General features: G+C 40.3%; 1 long non-coding RNA gene across 2 annotated transcripts in view; it reads left to right on the forward strand.

Moving 5' to 3' along the window:
• The first annotated feature begins 9352 nt into the window (after window positions 1–9352).
• LOC118160469 overlaps window positions 9353–10073 on the forward strand; it is a 35255-nt gene continuing 34534 nt past the window's right edge. The window contains exon 1 of one of the 2 annotated variants that reach the window (XR_004747520.1): window positions 9353–9464. This is a non-coding gene — a long non-coding RNA (uncharacterized LOC118160469). The remainder of the gene's footprint in view (window positions 9465–10073) is intronic. The other variant, XR_004747519.1, reaches the window with a different exon arrangement.

The following is a 10073-nucleotide window of genomic DNA, read 5'->3' on the forward strand; positions in this document are numbered from 1 at the left end:
ATAGCCATTGCTGTGGAGATGTCTGGTGAATACATCTAAGAATGCTGTATGATTGAAGCGGTCTAGCATATTATCAGTAAATCAAATAGTATTTAATGATAATCAGTCTCAAAACATTACTCTAAAATTTATACTTAGTTTATTACAGCTTCAATGGTGTTAGTTCCTGCATAATGCATTCATTGCTACTCTCTCTGAAGAGAGTAGCAACACAACAATTAATAAAGCAGCACAACCTTCTTGATACCATAGCTTTCAAGTCAGTTTTATATATATATATATATATATATATATATATATATGTAAAAGCATAATTTTCTTAAAGGAGAACTCTCTGTTGAATAGAAAACGTGTAAGTGCATTTCATGTTAATTCTAAAGGTAACAGCTACAGACCAGTAGCCTGTGTAGCAACGCTGCATAAAAATGTAACAAAAATCACAGTCAAAGTTCCAAAAAGCTTGGAGTTAAAGACCAAACAGCCATGGGGTTGTAGGAAATACATTCAAGGGCTGTAGTAAGCTTTGTGGGTTCTTGCATTTTGCTGTGCTGCAAATATTAGAGGACAACAACGAGATGAATATAGAAAATAGTTATCAGGATATTTGTAGAGGTGACTCTAAGGAAGCCCTCAATTTTCCATTCAGTTTCCACACAGTATGTGTTACCTGGCTTGACAAGGATAAGGAAGGGCACCTGAAACTGAAGGAAGAATTGGACTGGAATTTTCAAATGTTAAGCTAATTGCTGGGAGCTGGCTATCTTTATATTGCTGTTCTCCACTTCCCACCATCACCCAGTAGCTTTAAAACCCTCCTCACCAGAAGGATTGAATCACTTCATTTCCAGTTCACCTCTTATAGTGGCAAGGGAGGGGGATATCCCAGCCCCGATACCCATCTTGTGGGGGCCAGCTCCCTACATTGCCATCCAAAACATGCAGAGGTTGTGTGTGGCCATTGGGAGAATTCCCTTAGGCCTCTTTGTGCCTTTGTTAATCACAATTTCATGCATGTACTTCTGTTGTTAAGCACATCAGCAAAATGAAGGACAAAAAAAAATAAACAAAAACACACAAAAAAACACACCCTCAGCAAGTTCCTCACTTGTAAGACAAAATGCAGTCAGATCCCTGAAGTGAATATGAAAATTCCCAAGCTTCAAAAAAGCATTTGACATCCTAGTTAGTAAACAAACCCTGCATTCCTTGTGACACCGAGTTATGGTACGGCATGTTCTGCCTTGCTCCCGTTCCCTCTCCCGGTGCTTTTCTCTCTTCTCCTCCTCCTGCCCCATAGCTGGCGAGCATAATCAGAGGCCGACGTGGCAGCACCCATGCCTCTTTCAAGTTGAGTGCATTTGTTAGGCATCTGAGAGGGTTGTTTTCCTGCCCTTGGGTACCCAGTCACGCAACGTGAGAGATGCAGGAGTTCACGGCCTGCTGAGTGCTTAGCTGCTGCACTTTCCTAAGTGAAAGCAACCAGTGAGCAAGTACAGCAATTAGAAATAAAAGAAAATATTTTTCTGTGGGGAATGTTTGTTGACCCCACAGCTGTTACTTAAAATGGGGAAGGAAAAAAAAAAAAACTGTCCCTGTAGAGAGATTTTTTTTTTCCTTTTTAAAGAAATAAATATGCTTTCCTCCATCCAATTCATTGTATCTTATAGAGCAAACACCCTGGTTTGAATTCATGCTTTTAAATATGCCTTTTCTAACTTTATTTTTTACAGTTAACTGTCATTAAAAATTAGTTTTGAAAATGACATCCTAATTCCTTGTAGGTATCTCAATCTGCGTTTGTCATGCTTTTCCTTGTAAATAATTTTGTAATAAAATAAAATCCACCAGCTTTTGCGTATGTATATGTGTGTGCATATATATATATGGCCTGGATTGCAGTCAAAATAGTTTTCCAAATGAGATATGCAGTGCAAATCACATGCTCAGGATTTTATCTAATTTGGCATTTGGACAAAACACGGGCCAAATGCTCAATCTTGTAAAAATCCCTCAGGGTTTTCACTGAACACAGATGGTCAAGACCTTGGTTTTACATCTTACCCAATTAAATTGCCTTGGGTCCCTGGCTGCCATATGAAGATAGTCCCATTAATTTGTATCCAAAGAAAAGATATATTCCTAATAGGCTTCTCTCTGGTACTACTTCAAAATACTCAGTCAAGCATAGGAACTAAGTTTCATTGTGGTATTTGTCATTGGGTAATCCATGTTGAGGTCTGCACTGTGTTGCTTGATGAATATATAGATGAGATCTCAAGTGAAACTGGAGCCTTATCAAGTTCTGTGCTCTTGCTTAAGAATACCTGGAACCTGTAATTAAGTTTCAGAACTGGTATTTGCATAGGAGCTTAGTGCAGTTTGATGCATTTGAGTTTGATGGTTGACATGTCACTTCAGATAGAAGTATGATGACTGGGTAAAGTAGAGGGACTCCCAGAAACATTACTCAAGTTGGAAATGATGGAAAGATGCAAAAGAACAGCTTAGTTATATTCAAGCTTGCAGGGGAGAATGTGTAGTGTTGAGATCAGTAGAGCCCAGAAGCTTTACTGTGAGTCTAGAAAGGGTGTCCAAACAGCACAGTAAGTCTTTGGTCTCAGGGAAGTGTTCTTTGAATGCTTCCCATCTTAATCTGCAGGATGGCTGTGGAATCAGCCAGTCCACTACCAAGCTCAGTATTTTATGCCTGAATTAGTTATTGTCTCCTGGTGTCCTGTCTGGCAAGGCAATGCTTCAGTTGCTGTGTTGGTTCTGTTGGCTGTTGCTGGATTGTAAAGCAGGAAGGTCTCAGGAGCAGCCTATGAAGTAACCAAAACCCAGCATTTGGGGGCTCCAAGTAGCCTACAAAACCTTACCAACCACTGTGGTAAGTGGCACTGCATGTGTACCTTTGGGAATGACTCTCATCTTGTCTCTCCAGCTCTATTCCGGTGGCATCATGACTTAGGCACATGGTAGTGGGTCCAGGAGCACGTGGGGAGCTCTGTCCCTGGTGTTTTCCTCCTAGGAATGCCAAGCACACACCCAATACCAGTTTGAGAAGGGTCCTGCAGACAAGTCCTATGGCACCTCAGGTCAACTCACAGATGCAGCCCGTTAGGCACAGTAATATGAATCTAGTTGTTGACCTCCAGTTTGGCTTCAGTTATTAAGTGAACTTCCTTCATTTCAAATTGTTCCCAAGACTCCTTTTCCCTTCATACCCTTAAAAAGTGATCACATTATTCTTGGGTTGTTGCTTATGGGCTCGAATGGAATTTAAACTGCCTGGTTGACAATGATGAATGAATCAACTCCAAATCCCTTGATGTGGATCAGCTATATTGCATAACAATAATATTGTTGTTTAACATTTATATTGAAGTAATACCGTAAGGAATCTCAGCCATTCAGGGACCTATTTTGTTAAGCACTGAATAAAGCACATAGCAAAATAACAAGTCTTGTTCTGAAGACAAGACTGTCTAAAAGACAAGATGTACCAGTAGAAAGAGACAAAAAAAGACAAGGAGTAGAATGATATAAATGACAGTTGCATCTTTACAGAGCTTTACAGACCATGTGTGCTGCTTAATTTTCTTGCATGGTTGATCTTCCATGTTGACTCTGGATCTTGCTCAGCTCTTTCCCCTTTCATCTTTACCTGGGCTGTTAAACTCTTAAATCTCTCCCCCCATCTCTCTCTCTTGAAAATATTAAAAAATGAAGGAAATTCCCCACTGAACTTTACTATTACCTTTGGGCCATACTCTTTTAGTTGGCTTTCTGTACCTCAAATCCATATTCAGGCTTACTTGAACTAGTTCTTTTATGTAAGATGTTTGTGAAGCACCCTTTCAAATTCATTAATGAGATCCAACTATATTAAAACTGACATGTTCCCTTCCTAGCACACTTGGTAATGTTTTCAAAATTGTAATTAGGCTTGTCTGGAAAGATTTATTTTTTTTCCTTTTTTTTCCCATCTTTTCAATTAACTCATCCTTGCTGATGTTCATCATTCCCTGTGTCCTGCAGGGGGAGGGGTTTAAAATCACTCAGCTAATTGGCCTAACCATTTTCTCTAGGAGACCAGTGCCACCAATCTTAACAAGAGCAGATGTAGACCTTTTGTTTCAACAGTAGAGTTCTGTTGACTGTTTTTGAAGGTCCCACCTCCCACCCTGGTTGTACAGTGATATAAAAATGTCTTAAAAACAAATACAGCTTTAAAATACTCTGTTAATACTTGTTTTTGTTTTGTTTTGTTTTCTCCACATAAACAAAATTTGTGCATACACTCCCATGAGAAAGGAGATACTACAAGCATGTAAGAGAACACTGGGGCTCTAAGGCCATAGTTCTGGTAATTCCTACATTGAGGTCCTGTATACAGTATACATATACTTTGTTTCCCTGTACCCCGTGTATGTTGTGACACAAAGCTCAGTTGTGTGGTCCCATGATGGCATGTGCAGCAGTTATCTCTGACCTGGGAACCTTGGGTCCTGTAGGAGCTCCTGGAGCTGAATGAGCTCTACTGGCACGTGCTCTGCTCCTGGCTTGGGCAGTGTCTGACCTGCCTGTTGCATCACCAGCGAGTTCTTCATGTCCCTGTCCTGTCTTGGAAGATGCAATGAGAACATGCAGCCTCCAGACACTGTGGAGAACCACATAAGAGCTGGAAATTAAGATGTCCACAGTGAAAACCATTCACCTATGTAATTAGCTTTTTTCAGGGAAACTTGAATGGACTGAAAAATGTGCACAAGGTGACTGGAAGACGTGGGGAAAACAAAATGCATCCTCCTCCTGACCTGGAAACAGAGAAGATTTTCATCACTGGTATGACCAGGCCTTTGTGTAGCTGCTTTCTCATGAAGCAGTCAGATATGGTCTAGTCACAGGATACAAATGCACAAATGTTACTTTTTGGAATGCATTCTTCTACCCTGTATGGCTTGTACAATATTATTTAACATTATTTCTGTTACATTGTGAGCCTGTACTAAGCTATAAGCAATACTTAACTATTGTCAAATAGTTAAGTTAAATAGTTAAGTTAAAACAGGTCTGGGCGCTAACTTTAAATGCCCAAGGAAAGTGAGTGAAGTATATATATACCTAAAATACTGAATAATTCCAAACAATAAATGATTTGTGTTTGTGTGTGTGAAGAAGATACAAAAACATCATACCTTGCCTTGAAATGACACAGCAATTAGGGTTACTGAAGGATTATTGTATATGTCCTGACATGACATTAGATTAAGATTAGCTAGTATTACTTTACAGCAGGGTAATGCCTTGTCAAAGGCCTCAGACTACTCTTCCTGCACTGCACTGCCTTCTGTTTAGCTGTAGAATAGTTACAGGTTTGACCATTTTAGCATCTTCCTGCACCAGGGCTGTACCCATTTAAATGTGCTTTGGTTATTGATAATGTTCTGAAGGCAGACGTGTTTCTGGATTAGCTTGGGAGAGCAGTGTGTCTCCATAAAGTAATTACAGGATTACTGCTCAGCCAATTGGATTCTGGGGCAATTGAAACAGAAATTGTATATGCATGTAAAGAAGGCTATTATGGGGCTGGATTGCATTAAAGGAAAAATCAAAAAGAAGTGGATAAAACTGAGCAGAGGAACATGAAGGAATAGTGAGAAAAATAAATATATATGCCAGTAAATTGCGAAAACTGGTTGTTGTGATTACCTGAGCGGTCCGTCAAAATACATTTTGAAAAATGATGATGTGCCATTCTTGTGAAGACTGCAGTACTGAAGAAAAATGAAATAATGGGAGAGGGGGATAAACTCCAAACACAATCTAATTTCTTAAAGCATATATCGTGTCCTGAATGTCCAAGTCCGACAGTGTAGTCTTCTCAGAGATGCCTTTTGGCTGCCATAGGCCTTAGTCAGGAAAACATGCAGTAGCATTTGACAAAATGTGCAGGAAGGGGAAATCTTGTTGTAGTTTATTGAATGATTGATGATAATTTAAATCCAGTTCAGAAAAGCAGTTATGTTCTCGAATCATTTCTTGGCTAGCGTGCTAATAAAAATGCATTGTATTGTGCTATTGCTGAATTTCAACCAATTTAATAACAAAAAGTTGCTTACTGAGGAGCAAAAGGGATTCCTCCACGAGATGGATATATGATAGAAATTATGATGGCAAAGGCTATGGCCTTGCTTGTATTTGCTAAGTAGAGGAAAATGTTACAAAAGCTTTACTGATTTCAGAGGCGAGTGAAAGATGCGAGAGGCATTACTTCTTGACTTAAAGTGAGATTTAGGTATTTGGGGCATTTCAATGTATTACCGGTCCTGAACAGCAAGCAAAAACTCTAAAATAAAATAAAATTTCTAGATTGTCTCCTGAATGGAAATTTGTAATCAACAGAACCTAGGCTTCATGGTGCCTAAATTGCATCTAAGGATGCAAGTGCAACCTCCCGTGTTGCTCAGACAGACTAGACAAGGTGCTGTCTTGGTTTATGGAAAGGATCTTCAAGACCTATGTCCGTGAAGCAGAACGGTCCTCTGCTATGGGCAGAAGGTCATCATGAATGAACTCACCGAGCTGAGAGGCACAAAGCAAGTCCACAGAAGGTATAAATGGGCATGGGCTGCCTCGGAGGAAGCCTGGGAGAGACGCTGTCTGAAAGTGCAGGGATAAAACTGGCAAAACCCAAATTTAGCAGCAGCTGAAACGAGCATGAGACAGGAAGGGCTGCTACATCTTACCAGGTGGAAGACCTGGCCAATGTCACTGGGAGGATGCTGTCTACTGTGGTGGAAAGGCCATGGTCACTTCAGGTCCTGGGAAGATGATGGAGCAAATCCTCCGGGAAACCGTTTCCAGGCACACAAAGAATGAGGTGATTGGAAACAGCCAGTGAAGACTTACCAAGGGCAAATCATGTCTGGCCCAAATGCCTCCCACAATGAGATGAGCAGTTGTGTTGTTTACCTTGACATTAGCAAGGCTTTTGGCATAATCTCTGGTATTGTAAACAAACCAGTGCGATACAAACTGCACAAGCACATGATAAGGTGGTTGAAAGCTGGGTTGACTCAAAATGTTGTGATCAATGACACAAATTGATCAAAAAATGACACTGCTGACTGTTGGTGGCATCTCTCAAACGTTGATAATGATGCCCGGCTGGTACCTCCAGCAGTCCAGCACAAGTCAGTCCCACATCCAGCCCCCAGGCTGGGGTGCCCCATGCCAAAGTACAAGCTGGGCCCAGAGCAGAGAACACCTTTAGAGAAAAAGACCTGGGGTCCCTATGGGCAGCAGGTCGAACACATTAGCTTCCCCTGATTAGCTGTTTGGCACTGGTGAGACACACCTGGAGCACCGTGCCTGGTTTGGGGCTCACCGGTACCAGAGATGCTGAGTGAGCACAGCGGTGGATCGCTGCTGGTCAGGGGCTGGAGCACATGGGGACAGGAGGAGATGCTGCGAGAGCGGGACTTGTCCAGCCTGGAGAAGGGTGGGCTGACAGGAGGGAGCCTGCATCCATCTGGTGGGAGGGATGGGATGAGAGACAACAGGCATAAGTGGGGGCATGGAAAATTCAAACTTGATATTAGAAATATATATATATATATATATATATACCTATATATACCTATATACCTATATATATATATATATATTCACCTTAGAAGAAACACGGGAATATGTTGCCTGGAGAGGTTGTTTTCTTCGTGTCATGATTACCATATATTCCACGGCTCGTTTTAATGTACCATTTGTCCTTGCAGAATACTTCAGCTTTATCCTTCTGAAATTTCTACAGGGAAGAGAGCATTTTGTTGTCATTAGCAGCACTATGAGAATGATAGGGTTCTGAACAGAAAATGCAGTAGAATGGACAGGCAGGGAATGAGGCTGAACACTTTAATATCAGGATTTTCTAATGGATTGCCTGAAATGCTTTGCAACTGTAGAAAGGCACGTCCCTAAAGAAAGAAAGCTCATCCTCGGGGAGTAGAATTCACCTGGAAAACAGTTTTGAATGTTTTTGTTGCACAGAAATCCTCCAGCTGGACATTTTTCTTTCTATTCAGAATTAACTATCAAGTGTAAAATCCTGACTTCATCAAAGCCACTTTTGACATCAGTATAGTGAGAACTTCACCCTGCCTTTAGGAAGTCTTGAAATATTTTTGAAGATTAGATGAAGTTATAAGTAGTGAAAACAGGTATGGCAATTCCTGTTAGTGGCTTCATGGTAAAGGGCCATTCAGCCTAAAGACTGATAAAAATGTATACCTGGTATGCGTACAAAGATATGTGCATGCCCACATGTACATAAACATATGTTCAAAAGGACTGCCCTAACAGACTGGACTCCAGCTTTGGTGAACTCTGGTTAGGGTACAGCCCTACACAGGAGGAAGTACAGGGAATAACCTAGAAACTCAGGTAATATCACTTGGTTTTCATGGATGTGTTTTTTAAGGGCACTGTTGTACATATGGTAATTGTTTTTTCTTATCCTGACAATGAGTTTCTGCAACACAAATCTGTCATCTCTTCTGTCTGCTTAATTTTGCAGATGTGTTGAAGTACCTCAGATAAATAAGAGTAATCAGAGAACCACAGGATTTGCAAGATAAAGGGGGTGCTTACCTGTTCGGTTTGCCATCTGCTTTCCTTTGGACCAAATACCAGTGTATTCAGTCCAAAACAACTGTGTGTATTTCTTTTATTATTTGTGCTGCCTGCCTCATATTTAATCAGATTTTTGTTATTTTATTACAGCTCTTTACTGATATGAGTTAGGTAATTAGAAGTCCTCTAGAAAAAAATTTAACACCTGTTCTGTGCCTTAAATATTGCTCACAAAACTCAGAAAGCTGTTAAACTTTATTTTACCGAACAAATCATTATTATTGTAATGTAAGTATTACACTTTCTTTGCACTTCTGTTTTCTGAGGAAGCTGTTGAAGTCTGAGGGAAAGCTGGTTGCTGCTGGCTCTAATTGTTACAAATTATGTGAAAATTATTGCAGCAACAGAGAGGACTTTTTTTTTTTTTTTTTTTTTTCCCCAATTTTTATTTAGTTATTTATTTATTTTTGTGTGTGAAAGTAATGTTTCCATGTTTAAACAGAGAGTTGTTAGTGACTAGTTTTTAAACTGATAATTTCAATTGGCTTTACTCCATCAACCACAAGGAAAACACCTGGTGACTGCTTACTCCCAGCCAACTCTTGTTAACCTTTTGGCCTTCACGGCAACTATCAGCAGGCACCAAGTCAGTGGTACTAATAAACTGGCATTAAAACTTCCACCTGCTAATAACATCTTATTGCTTTTCAGTATTAAATAAAAGGAAATGATCTGTTTAATTACAGTCAAAGAAATGCTGTGCTGCCTTGGATGGTGGTAATAATAATGAAATGTATTGAGGGCCATGGTTACGTGAACTGATGGCTATAAAGGTAAGCTAGAATGACAGTAGCTATAACATGGTGGCTCTTTGCCTGTAGCAAATGTGAGTTATTCTTAAGATAAACTAGGGATATTTTTAAAAATCTGCATAGGCAGTTGTAAGCAAAATCATATCTAATGATTGATTTTTTTTTTTTTAATTGTTGAGGCTCCCCTTAATTGCTTTGCCTTACTGATACTTCTTAGCTTGATATTTTTGTTGTTGTGTTTGTTATTGTTTTTTTAACCTGTTCGCAAAAAGTCTGAGTATGAATCACTGATTCCACCCTAAATGAAGCTGCAGCAGTGCAACTTGGCTAAACTTTACAAAACCAGGGTTGGTTCAGCTGAAGTTCTGCTTTTTTTGGACTTGTCAGCTCATTTTCAATATTCCTTCACTCTCTCCTTCTGGCTGAGCACAAAGGCTGATCCTCTGGAGTCCAGGTCCCCTGAAACTAGCACATGCACACCAAAACCTTTCCTTACGTCGTTCGTAATCCTTCAATGCAGTTACATGTTATAGCCTGAGGAGGGTGTAAGAGGGCCTGAGGAGGGGGTAAGAGGGCCTGTTACTATCCTGGTTTCTTCACAGAAGAGGACCCCTGTTAAGAAAGGCACTG

The sequence above is a fragment of the Oxyura jamaicensis genome, chromosome 1 (assembly GCF_011077185.1).
Source record: "Oxyura jamaicensis isolate SHBP4307 breed ruddy duck chromosome 1, BPBGC_Ojam_1.0, whole genome shotgun sequence".
NCBI lineage: Eukaryota > Metazoa > Chordata > Aves > Anseriformes > Anatidae > Oxyura > Oxyura jamaicensis.